The sequence below is a fragment of the Schistocerca piceifrons genome, chromosome X (assembly GCF_021461385.2).
Source record: "Schistocerca piceifrons isolate TAMUIC-IGC-003096 chromosome X, iqSchPice1.1, whole genome shotgun sequence".
Lineage (NCBI taxonomy): Eukaryota > Metazoa > Arthropoda > Insecta > Orthoptera > Acrididae > Schistocerca > Schistocerca piceifrons.
In genome coordinates, this window is record NC_060149.1 from 332,017,952 (window position 1) to 332,032,190 (window position 14,239).

Sequence of the window (14,239 nt, forward strand, 5' to 3'; positions counted from 1 at the left end):
ACGGTTCTAAGAATCGCTGAGAAATAGGGGGACACTTGCGATGCCAAACGGCAAAAGTGTTTAACGGTATAACTTGAACGGTGTGTTGATAATCATAATTTGTTGGGAAGCAGAATCCAGCCAAAGCTACCTATGTGGTTCAACCAAATCAATTTTTGAAAAACCATTCGCCACCCGCCGGTTTCGCGAGGATTTCGTCGGTCTACAGAACCTGCTAAGACTCAACTACCGGCTGAGCGTTAATGGTGGATTTGAAATCTCCACACAAGCGAAGCGCCCCTGGAGATTTGAGAATGACAACCAGCGACGTAGCCTATTGGCTAGAGGGAACCGGTTGAATGATACACAGTCCCTGCAACCTATCAACTTCCTCCATGTCTGCAGATCTCAGGGCGAAGAGGAAACGCCGAGCACGACTAAATTAAAGTACGGCCGTCGGTTTGAGAGTGATGCGTGGATTGAAATCCTTCGCCGCCCCCGAACTTGACGAAAACAAGGGTCCAAACTCACGGCAGACGATGTCCAGTTCCTGTAACGGAATAGTCGGGAACTAGATGGCCCACGTCTTGAATTTGAAACCCAGAAACCATTAACGCATCGAGACCAAAAATGCCCTCTGACGTTTCACTGTCTACTGCCAAAGACGTGGTGGCCCTCGTGACGAGCTGATGACATCGACAGCGATGTCTCCTTGAACAGCAGATCAACCGAGACGATGATATGTTTCCAGTTTTACGAGGAACACAGAGGACCTGGTGTTAACTTGGAAACGGATCGTTTGTTGCTGAACCAACAGTATAATATAAATCTCGCTGGGGACGTTGAGCTCGCAGCCATGGCTAGCGTAAAACCATGCACCTCCGTGAACCCCACATCCGCGTCCGAAGCTCGGCTGCGTGGGAAGCTATGACAGATTGTGGCCATATGACCTTGTTTAGGGTAAGCAGTACACACGGTGCACCTATGCGGGCAGCAGCGCGGGGAGTGTACACGGGAACAGTCACAGACACGGGAAAACGCGGCAGAAAAAACAGCGTTTGACTGTGACCCGAATGAATTAGAAGAACAAATCGAGGGAGTCAGGGAATGCCGCCGATGTTACGCCAGCGAGCGCACTGACGCAACGTCCGTGACTTCCTCAAACTGTTCAGACGCAGCTCGTGACACTTCGAAAGCCTCAGCTATAGCCAGAGACTCCTCAACCGTCGGATCTTCTAAACGCAGCGTCTCCCATGGACCTCTCTGTCCGAGGCAGAGCCAACAATGACGTCACGAGTCGAAGAATCGTCAGAGGACTATTGGCAGTGAGGACACACAGATTTACACTTTCTACTTAGCCCACAGAGGTTAGCTACCCACGCTTCATAGGACTGGCCTGGTTCCTTTTGCCGTTGCTGGAACTCCATACGGGAAACCACCACGTGGGCTTGCTGAAGATAATAAGCACTATGCAAGTCACACATTTCAGAAAATGGCAACGCTGATTGGCCTTTCAATGGGGCAAGTTTCCGAAGCAAATGAAACGTTTCAGGTGCAATCTATGATAAGAAAAAATCTTTGTTCAGCGATGGATCCTTTACCTGAAATGCTGTGAAATGTTACTGCAGACGATGCAAGTATGTGTCTCAATCTTCCTTTGCTTTTTGGAATGGTGGAAATGGTTGGGGTGCGGGGAAGCGAATCAGTAAATAACTGATGAAACAAGTCTAACTGCTGCTTTTGTTGCTCATAATGAAAAGGTTAGAGAAACATTAGCACAACTATTAACTATCCATTTCCTATCACTGACAGATGAATACACACTCACGGAGCTGGTCTAACCTGTGAACATTTGCGTACGGCGGAGAAGATGCAAGTGGCCAAGGCTCCGCTGGCTGTCTGACGTGTTCGTATATGCCGGCCGGGGCCCTGGTTGTGGGCGACAGTGGCGCGCTTGCTTCGCCCGGCTGCCACAGGCTCCGGATACAAACGCCAAGCAGAAGGAAACGGTCGAGAGGCAGTACAGTCCTCCAGATCTTGTATGCGCACAGTTCAACGCCACCTTGCACGTTCGTCTGTTTGAAAGGACTCATGATCACACAAACGGCCAAAAGGGGCTTGAAATTATGTGTGATGTGGATGGTGTCTTTCGGGGTACTTATTTTGATACAGCCGTGCTGCCCCCCGATCGTATCCATCTGCCTGGCCGTACACAAACACCACCTCGCCTTATTCCCGCCGTAAATACCGGACCATTCTGTTGCTTACAGTACGCTACGTCACTCACGCAGCCTGCAGCACACAAGGAACACACAGCACGTGGTCAGAGCAACTTACATTCGACAGTGCATGGCAACGATGCATTTCCGGACACATTTTCCTCCATTTCCAGTCAGGAAATAGTTCCTGCAATTTGTCGGTTTTATTGATGTTCATCCTGTATATCTATCTGCACTTATACCTACACAGGGTGGTCCATTGATCGTGACCGGGCCAAGTATCTCACGAAACAAGCGTCAAACGAAAAAACTAAAAAGAACGAAACTTTTCTAGCTTGAAGGGGGACACCAGATGGCGCTATGGTTGGCCCGCTAGATGGCGCTGCCATAGGTCAAACGGATATCAACTGCGTTTTTTTAAAGAGGAACCCCCATTTTTAGAACATATTCGTGTAGTACGTAAAGATATATGAATGTTTTAGTTGGACCGCTTTTTTCGCTTTGTGGTAGATGGCGCTGTAATAGTCACAAACATATGGCTCACAATTTTAGACGAAGAGTTGGTAACAGGTAGGTTTTTTAATTAAAATACAGAACGCAGGTACGTTTGAACATTTTATTTCGGTTGTTCCAATGTGATACATGTACCTTTGTGAACTTATCATTTCTGAGAACGCATGCTGTTGCAGTGTGATTACCTGTAAATACTACATTAATGCAATAAATGCTAAAAATGATGTCCGTCAACCTCAATGCATTTGGCAATACGTGTAACGACATTCCTCTCAACAGCGAGTAGCTCGCCTTCCGTAATGTTCGCACATGCATTGACAATGCGCTGACGCATGTTGTCAGGCTTTGTCGGTGGATCACGATAGCCAATATCCTTCAACTTTCCCCCACAGAAAGAAATCCGGGGACGCCAGATCTGGTGAACGTGCTTCGACGACCAATCCACCTGTCATGAAATATCCTATTCAATACCACCGCATCCGCACGCGAGCTATGTGCCGGACATCCATTACGATGGAAGTACATAGCCATTCTGTCATGCAGTGGAACATCTTGTAGTAACATCGGTAGAACATTACGTAGGAAATCAGCATACATTGCACCATGTAGATTGCCATCGATTAAATAGGGGCCAATTATCCTTCGTCCCATAATGCCGCACAATACATTAACCTGCCAAGGTCGCTGATATTCCACTTGTCGCAGCCATCGTGGATTTTCCGTTGTCCAATAGTGCATATTATGCCGGTTTACGTTACCTCTGTTGGTGAATGACGCTTCGTCGCTAAATAGAACGCGTGCAAAGAATCTGTCATCGTCCCGTAATTTCTCTTGTACCCAGTGGCAGAACTGTACACGACATTCAAAGTCGTTGCCATACAATTCCTGGTGCGTAGAAATATGGTACAGGTGCAATCGATGTTGATGTAGCATTCTCAACACCGATTTTTTTTTTTTTTTTTGAGATTCCAGATTCTCGCGCAAGTTGTCTGCTACTGATGTGCGGATTAGCCGCGACAGCAGCTAAAACACCTACTTGGGCATCATCATTTGTTGCAGGTCGTGGTTGACGTTTCACACGTGGCTGAACACTTCCTGTTTCCTCAAATAACGTAACTATCCGGCGAACGGTCCGGACACTTGGATGATGTCGTCCAGGATACCGAGCAGCATACATAGCACACGCGCGTTGGGCATTTTGATCACAATAGCCATACATCAACACGATATCGACCTTTTCCGCAATTGGTAAACGGTCCATTTTAACACGAGTAATGTATCACGAAGCAAATACCGTCCGCGCTGGCGGAATGATACCAAGTATTACTACGTTTGTGACTATTACAGCGCCATCTATCACAAAGCGAAAAAAGTGGTCTAACTACAACATTCATATTTCTTTACGTACCACACGAATATGTAATAAAAAATGGGGGTTCCTATTTTTAAAAAAAAACGCAGTTCATATCCATTTGACCTATGGCAGCGCCATCTAGCGGGCCAATCATAGCGCCATCTGGTTTCCCTCTTCAAGCTAGACGAGTTTCGTTCTTTGTAGTTTTTTCGTTTGATGCTTATTTCGCGAGATATTTGGCCCGGTCACTATCAATGGACCACCCTGCATATGTGGTGCCTTCGCATGTGCACACGTCAGTGTGTTGGTTGTTTTTTCGCGTCTGACAATCTTCCTGCAAACACGTCACGAACTTTACGACCTGATGTTTTCTGCAAGGCCGTACCTGGGCCACAACGTTAACGATGCCTGTCAATATAGATTTAACGCTTCGCATTGACACTTCAACACCTGACTTGCTGCACAGCAGAAAACAAGCATCAATGGCCTGCTCTTGCCACGTGTACTTGGAGAACTAACCAACCTAAAAACATACCACTCCTAATAGCTGTAATTATTAGTCTGCAAATGTCGTAAATACTGATTTGATGTTGTTCAGTGCATCGTCCTCAGTAAGCAGTAGAAATATCTGCAGTTACACCTGTATATCAACGGAGTGTTCCTGTTAAGAGTCGTCAGGCGAATTTTCTGAGATGTTTCAGAAGATATCTTCAATTTTGTGCTCATCACGTTGTTGTGCACCGTAAAATGCAGTTCCAGACTTGTGTACAACTTCTAAAGTGAAACATAAACCCGCTGATTCTATTTATACGAAACTTATTGTGAGCTACTGCAAATGTTTTTCATATCAGAGCTAAGTTGTGGATTACCGTCACCGACATCCGTTACTGTATTAACAGATAACTCCAAAGCACAAGAAGGTATACTCTTCAAAATGCACAAATAGTCCGACAAAAATCATAAGCTAGCAGGCGATGGGGTGACATAAGATGCGATATGATGTGCAAATGGGTTGAACAGAATCACTACTGAGAGCCTCACAGTACGTCAAGAAAGTTTGGAAAATGTGTGTGAACCGTCAACTTTGATTCGCAATACAACAGTAGCGCTCCCTACACTAACTCCTCTTGAGTGGTCCAGGTAAAGCTGAGCTGACTTATTATCATATTTTCGTTCATTTGGTCGCCTACCAGCGTTTCTGAGAGGTTCAGAGAATTCATCTTGCTCATATCGCCGGGCTAGAGAAAGAAGAGCCGGAAATGTTGTGGGAAAATACCTTAGTTCGTAACCATATTTTTTGTGATATGTTCATGGGTAGAAAGTAGGAGTCTGCTAAGATTCCGTGCTCACCGTCTGACGCTCTCAAACAACTGGGCCTTTACACAATGTGAATCATATTTAGTCCCCATCCACGTAAACTGGTACAGTTCTGAGAAAAGCACAAAACCCATGGAGATGAATATACCGTTTCTAGTGACCTCGTCGGGATACTAGGCCCTAATGTCCTCCTTTTCTGGTAAAGAACGCTGCTGTGGATGTATCGCGGTGAACAAGAGACCGCTCCTCGTGCATTACTTGCAATACATGCAAGCTAGGCGAAAATATAAAAAAAACTTTGGGAATTATGGTTGTCAGGATGAGGTGTCCCCAAAACTTACGAGGGGGATCGAAAAGTTTCTAGCCTAACAAGTAAAGAATGACAGAAATTTCATAATACCAATTTATTTTTCAATATAATATCTGTTTAGACTAATAAGCTTGTAGGCACGCTCAGATAACTTCTGCAAACTATTCAAATAAAAGGTCTTCCATTTCGAGTCCAACCAAGCGTTCACAGCACAATCACTGTATCATCATCGTCAAATCATCGTCCTTTGAGGTCCTTTTTTTTTAGGTTTGCGAAAAGAAATAAGTCTGATGGAGCCAAATCTGAAGAATATGGTGGATGACGTAACAAGTCGAACCCGCAGTAACGCAAGGTTTCCAGTGTTGCGAGGGCATTGTGCACTGGTGCGTTGTCCTGATGCAAAAGAACCCCGCGCCAATTTTTGGCGCCTTTTTTTTCTTTATCTGTTCTCTTAAACAGCGCTGGACGGTGCAATAGTATGATACATTGATAGTTACGCCCTTTTGCAAGTAATCTACCATAATTACCGCTTCTACATCCCAGAAGACCGATGCCATCACCTTACCGGCTGATTTTTACACCCGCAAATTTTTAGGGGTAGGGGATGACGGACGTTTCCATTGTTGTGACTGTTGTTTTGTCTCAGGATCAAAGTGGTGAACCCACGTTTAGTCCATTATCACATACCTTGCAAGAAAGCCGTCTTCATCCGCTTCAAATTGGAGGACGATTTCTTCACAACACGCTCCCGTCTCTGATCTGCATTCAAATCTACCGGGACCCACCAACATGAAACTTTCTGAATTCCCAAAACATCCACAATAATGTCATGAACACTCCCTTGGGAGATTCCAAATGTGGTTTCAATGTGCTGCAACGTTGTTCGACGATCCTGCAAAATCGTGTCGTGAATTTCAGTCACTGTTTCATCAGTGGCAATGGTAACAGGCCTTCCGTTCATCGGCCCATCTTCCACACTCGTTCTTCCACGTCTGAAGTCGGACACCCAGTTTTTTTCATTGTTGCATAAGACAGAGCACAGTCCTTAAGTGTATTCCGCAGGTCTTCCGCAATCTCCTTGGGCGTCATTTCCTTGAAATGAAGATATTCAATCACAGCACGGTTCTTGATTCTCTCGATATCCGCCATTTTGCTTCCATTACAGTATACAATGAATCCCAGAGGCAAAACTAAAGAAGCTGGAGCCGCGAAATCTGACTTGCATATCCACAAAGGGCCACCACAGAAGTAGGTGTTGTTGTTTGCGCGAGACATTACGGTAACTATCTCAGGCTAGAAACTTTTCGACTGCCCGTCGTACGTGTGTATTGGAATGACACAACTAAACATTGACATCTCCTCAGCGTTTAGCTCACTGTATTCTATGGTCGCTTTCCTGCAACTAGCGTTACTACGTGGGATACGATACCCACAAACATCTCAGTAGATCTGATTCTTTTATTTTAATTAAATGTCCCACATGACGGTTTTCCGTAACGCCATCGTAAGTTCAATAAGGTTAAAACTGAAATTCCCTCGTCAAGTTACCTTCCATTAGGAATGCGGGATACACTTAAAGACTGTGATATGACTTTCAAAATGATGGAGCAGCGCTCGAATGAACTGTGATAGAAGCCCAAACTACAGGAGACTGTCGTACTAGGACATGCATTGAAACTATGAAATAGTGCATTGGTAATGGCTAGGCGTTAGCCGAAATCTAGATTTGCTTTAATAAAGCCTGAAAGCAAAGGACGACTGACTGCTGTACTCCATCATTTTGAAAATGAAATTCCTTGTTTGTTGAAGATTTATTTTTATATTTAATGGTGTGACGATGGAACTGTCGGAACGAGTCATGTATGTATTTCAGTTAAAATAAAAAATTGTTCGATTAAGACGAAATATTTAACATTGCCTAAACAATATGACCACACACCACTACATGTAAATTTTAGTCCGTAGATTTTCGCTGAACCCGCGCACCTTACGTCCATAACTGTACGGTTAAGGGTAGAATAATATGAAGAAAAGTCGGATAGTCTTGTGCCAATTATCTGTAAGACTGCACATTGGAAACTAAGCGTACGTGGGGCTTCAGATGGGGAATATTATCAGATTACTATAAACCACTATCAATAGAAGATACAGCAAACAGCACTGCATGACAGGTGCAGGTGCACATTGACAGAAATGCTGTTAGTTCCATGGACTAAATTACGTACACACCTTCAAGACACTGTAAGTTCAGAATTTGAGGGCCAAGGATTAGTGTTCGGTAGAACAGAAAAGTTTCAAAATGGTAAGAATGGTCAATGTACAGTGTAGTTACTAAGGTAAAATCTGCAATCTGACTGCGGAGCAGCGGCAGCGTCCAGTCGGAGGTAAGCCCCCTAGATGAGACGAGGGTCATCGCAACCCCATCGTAGCGCCACATTACACTGAGGTGACAAAAGTCATGGGATACCTCCTAATATCGTGTCGGATCTCCTTCTGACTGGCATAGTGCAGCAAATCGACCTGGCATGGACTTTACGAGTCGGAAGTCCCCAGCAGAAATACTGAGCTGCCTGTATAGCCGTCCATAATTGCGAAAGTGTTCCGGGGCAGGATTTTGTGCACGAACTGACCTCTCGATTATGTCCCATAAATGTTCATGTCGGGCATATGGGTGGCCAATTCATTCGTTCGAATTGTCCACAATGTTATTCAAACCAATCGCGAGCACTTGTGGACTGGTGACATGGCGCATTGTCATCCATAACGATTTTACCGTTTTTTGGGAACATGAAGTCCTTGAATGGCTGAAAATGACCTCAAAGTAGCGGAACATAACTATTTCCAGTCAGTAATCAGTTGGACCAAGGACCCAGTCCATTCCATGTAAACAGAGCCCAAGCCATAATGGAGTCACCATCAGCTTGCGCAGTACCTTGTTGAAAACTTGGGTCCATGGCTTCGTAAGGTCTGCACCACCCTCAAACCATAGCATCAGCTCTTACCAACTGAAATCGGGACTCATCTGACCAGGCCAACGTTTTCCAGTCATCTAGGGTCCAATCGATATGGTCACGAGCCCAGGAGAGGCGCTGCAGGAGATGTCGTGCTGTTAGCGAAGGTATTTGCGTCGGTTGTCTGCTAACATTGCCCATTAACGCCAGATTTCGCCGCACTGTCCTAACGGATACGTTCGTCGTACGTCCCACATTGATTTGTGCTGTTATTTCACGCAATGCTGCTTCTCTGTTAGCGCTGACAACTCTATGCAAAGTCGTCTGCTCTCGGTCTTTGAGTGAAGGCCGTCGGCCACTGCGTTGTTCGTGATGAGAGGTAACGCCTGAAATTTTATGTACTCGCCAATCTCTTGACACTATGGATCTCAGAATATTCAGTTCTCTAACGAATTCCAAAATCGACTGCCCCATGCCTCTAGCTTCAACTACCATTCCTCCTTCAAAGTCTGTTAATTCCCGTCGTGCGGGTATAATCACGTCGGAAAGCCTTTCACATTAATCGCTTTAGTAGAAATGACAGCTTCGCCATTGCACTGCCCCTTTGTACTTTGTGTACGCTATACTAACGCCGTCTGTATACGTGTATATCTCACGACGTTTGGCACCTCAGTGTATTTCCAGGACCAGCAGACAGCAAAAAATTGAACCTATTATGGTGCTCTGATATTGATTTAATGCCTGTAATGTTCGCCACGTATATAATATGACAGCTTGTGTTATGGGAGAGACAATACCTCCTGTCCTCAGTAAATTATAGCGTAATGACGAGATTTCATGTCTTTCCCCTACCTGAAAATGAGTTAATCCGTGGCATCACGCAATGTTCTAATCATCCCAAGTTCCCTTATTGTTAATTGTAAAAGTTGGACCCCTTCTGTTCTCCCTTCGCCATTCCACCTCCCCCCTTCCCCAGTGGCCTGAGCTTACAAGTGTGCGAGTGTAATCTTATTTCATCTTCATAATTTCACAGCCACATCTGTTTGTATCCCATGTGTTCTGGTTTCGAGTCCTAGGGGGGAAAATATCATTATTTCTCGCGATTTTTTTACATATTTCAAGTAATAAATACAAAATGATTCATATTATTTATTGAGATATCCAGCCTCAACTGTATATTTTCTTTGAGACGTTCACAGTTGTCTTTCTCGCTATATTTGCTTATACCGCAAGTTTTTCCAATGTTTCATGAATAAAAATGTTTTGTGTTGAATAATAGCAATTTCACTTATACATCCGCATCTACATCTACATACATGCTCCGCTAGCCACCAAGTGGTGTGTGGCGGAGGGCACAATTCGCGCCAAAGTCTTATTTCCCCCTCTGTTCCACTCGCGGATCGCACGAGGGAAAAACGACTGTTTGTACGCCTCAGTACAAGCTATAATTTCCCTTATTTTTGAATGGTGATCATTGCGCGATTTGAAAGTTGGTGGTAATAATATATGCTCTACATCCTCGGCGAAGATCGGATTTCGGAATTTAGTGAGCAGCCCCTTCCGTTTAGCGCGTCGTCTATCTGCAAGTGTATCCCACTTCAAACTTTCTATGAGATTTGTAACGCTCTCGCGATGGCTAAATGTACCAGTCACGAATCTTGCCGCTCTTCTTTGGACCTTTTCAATCTCTTGAATGAGACCCAACTATTAAGGGCCCCATACAGACGAACAATACTCTAAGACTGGACGAACTAACGTATTGTAAGCAATTTCCTTTGTTGAAGGACTGCATCGCTTCAGGATTCTAGCAATAAACCGCAATCTAGAGTTCGCCTTGCCAGTTACTTGTGTAATCTGAGCATTCCATTTGATATCATTTCGAATACTCACACCCAGATACTTGCCGGATGTTACCGCTTCCAAAGACTGGGCTTTTATTTTGTACTCGTACATTAATGGGGATTTTCGCCTTGCTATTCGCAGTAGGCTAGACTTACTAATTTTGGGAGATAACTGCCAGCCATTACACCACGCATTTATTTTCTGCAAATCCTCATTGATTTGGTCACAACTTTCCTGTGGTACTACTTTCCTGTAGACTGCAGCGTCATCGGCAAACAGTCTAATGCCGCTGTCAATACCATCAACCACATCGTTTATGTCAATCGTAAGAAGCAGCGGACCTATTACGCTGCCCTGGGACACACCTGAAGTTACGCACGTTGCTGTTGAAGTCACCCCATTCAGGACGACATACTGATCTCTGTTTATTAGAAAACTTTCTATCCAACCGCATAAGTCATCCGATAGACCGTAAGTGCGTACTTTTAGGATCAAGCGACAGTGCGGAACTGAGTCGAACGCCTTTCGAAAGTCGAGAAATATGGCATCAACCTGGGAGCCAGTTGTATATCATGCACAAAGAGGGTCAGCTGTGTCTCGCATGACTGCTGTTTCCTAAAACCATGCTGGTTTCTGCAGATGGGCTAGAAAGGTCATTACGTCTGAACACAAAATATGTTCCATGACTCTACAACGAATTGATGTCAGTGAAAATGGCCGGTAATTATGCGCATCCGATTTTCTACTGTAATAGGATGACCGGAGTGGGTAACGTGGTTGGGGTTGTAGGGCGTGGTTAGATAGAAGAAGGTGGCTGTTTTTAGCAATCTTACTCTTTATTGTTGGTTCTTACAATACATTTTCTGGTAGCTCAACCCCACCGCTCGTGTCGTGGTGGAGATGTGCTGATGCACGGAGCCCGGGGAACGTGACGCCGTGCTCAGTCAGTGGCTGTGCAGGCGGTAGGAGGTTAGCAGCACGAGGCCCAGCCAGGCTTGCAGACGCGGTGGCTCGTGACGACGGTGGGAGTCGCCGGTGCAGCAGCAGGCAATGCCCTCTGCTGGCCGGTCCTCGGGGACAGCGCCACTGATGACGACGACGTAACAGCGACCGATCGCCCAATCGGTCGAACCGAATGCTGACGCCCACCTCCGATGCCCTTAAATAGTGCAGACCGCTGCTGAATCCGCCGATTACGCGGCGTCGTGTTTATTGGAACGTTCTCGATGAGCTGGCTCACGCAACTGCGCCACACGCAGCCTGTGCCTGCGTAATTCTGCTAATGCTGCGTTCTGGATTTTGATGGCTGCCGCGCACGTACACACATACCGACGCACGTTGCAAAACTGTGTCACCTGCATAACACGCCGGCCAGCCTTCGTCCGCCGTCTGCTGTGAGGCTGGTGTCTTGCGCATTGAAACACACTAAATCACAATTTCGCACCATATTTCCTAAAAATAACCCCTTGTCCTCTACAATTCCTCCCTCAACTAAAAAGTCAAAACAACTACAATTCACGCCACAAACACCACAAAATGCGATTGATTCACCATTTACACTGTGTTCATTCACTTCTATCCTCAGTCTAATCTTTGCTCATAAACATTACCCAGTGTTCTGCTGCTGTGCCTCACAACTGTTCAGTGATTTTGTCTGGACCCTTAGGTTAAAGGTTGGAAGGGGCAGGATTTGGGCTACCTTCCTCTTGAGACGATAGTACACCAATCCTACGACAAAGATAAAAATACAGGTGAAGGTGGTTGATCATCCAATAACTAGTAAGCGTTGCTTATGCTCATTACAGTACTCATGCACTCTTTGAATAAGATGTTCCATAGTTATACGTCCATCCTGAGCTGCTAGCATCTGGTCCAAAGAGGCGAGCAAAGTCGGGTCTAATGTGCTATTCAAAAGAGTGAGATTTTCTTTCATGACGAATTGCACCGGTTGGTCGGGTACGTAGATCAATGTGGGTGTTATGTTCATGATTGTAGTTCCAGTAATCACGGCTGGTAAGCAGAAAGTTGACCCTGAAATGTCACACTGTGTGCCATCAATTAACAGTCCCTGACCCTGCAATTCTGTTATTTGCGTACTCCCTTGCTTACCCTGCTCGTAACAAACTCAAATAACGACTGTGTTTTCCATTACTGAAAATACCCAATGTGGGCCCACTCGCTGAAAGAACTGCACCGTGTCTGCTATAATTTCCTTCGGCCACTCTGCGACTGGTTCTTGAGAGCGGAATAGAGAATACTCACAAGATTTGGGATCAGTGTGTAACAATTTCGCGGGGCAGATAGTAACTGGACCTGTTTGACAACACAGCAAGTCTTGTGCAGTGAGGAATGCATGAGCTTGTCTGTTACGCGCCACTAACAGTATTTCCCGTACGGTTAATTGTACGAATTTCTGAAAAATTTCCCACTTCACTCGATACGTATGCAAGGCGTAACATTCAAATTAACAATCCTTACATGTTAATGGTATTATGATATGAATTCTCAGCAGGGTACCCGTCCGCGTATTGGTAACAGTGGCCATTTTGTAGTAAAGAGATAAGTGTTCGTTTGTTAATGTCGTCAATAGCTCCAGGGATGCGGGCAAGTCCGATTGAACTTTCCGTAATCCTTCCCGAAGTTGTTTCGAAGGTAGCAGTACCAAGGTTAGGTGCCCGCGCATTGCGTGCAACAAAGCCTCCTGTAGTTCTGTGGCTTCTATGCGTGCTTCCGTAGTACTATCAGCAAGAAAATGGAGCAGCTTAGCGATTATCAGCTGCGAATCATGTTACACAACCGGTACTTGATTATACCCAAGTCATTATTGGTTGTGTCGGCTGTGGCCTTAATGTGGGAAATCAAGGTCACGGCCAAAGCTCGCAATTGGCGCGTATTGTTAACTAGATCTTTCTCCAAACTCTCTAATTGGATTGTGTGAAATCTAGCATTCCCTGGTTGCTATTCACATTATCCTGTACCTGCCATAGCGTTTCATTAATGCTTTTAATATCTTCCACATCAGCAGTCCAAAAAACAGTTTTTAGGATACGGCCACCTGGTCTCACCATCCTCTTTTCCTACGGATGTGTGGGATTAACCCTGCAGTTTGCCGCAACTGAGCTTGTAAGCATGCAAAAGCTGATCGTAGTAGCTGATATTCCCCCTGTGTGTTATTAAACCTTGACTTATTAGCCACCATGGAATGAAGTTCATTAAATGAATCCTCTAATTTACAGATTTCGTAATCAACTGCCCAAATATTACAGTCCACCCTTAAGGTCCATTCATGTCCAGACATAATTACGTCCGCTTGTCGCGAGAACAAAACACCACTTGATATAGGACGTACTTTCAAGGCTTCAGCTAAGTTGCAACAGCAAAACAGAATAACTATTCTAAGAGATAGTGCGCACTTTCCCTTTTCCCTATTCAGCGCAACCCATGACGCTGGAACTGCTGGTCTTACCAGAACGTCTCGCCTCCTGAGAAACAAAAGAAAAATAACTCACATTAGCTCTTCGTTCTTACATATGGCCTAAGAGCATAATAGCTTGTCTGATCGCTTCCACAGTTAACTTGGTTCTCTTGTTTCGCTACACCTTTCTTATTATTTTTCTTAGATTCATCTTTCCCTCCACTACAAGTTGCTGCAGAAAATGAAGGAAGTTCCTCAAAATTCTCCTTGGAAGGTCTAATTCGGCTCACATGCACAATAGTAGGAAGAGTTGGAACCTGTAATTTTACATTCACCGGC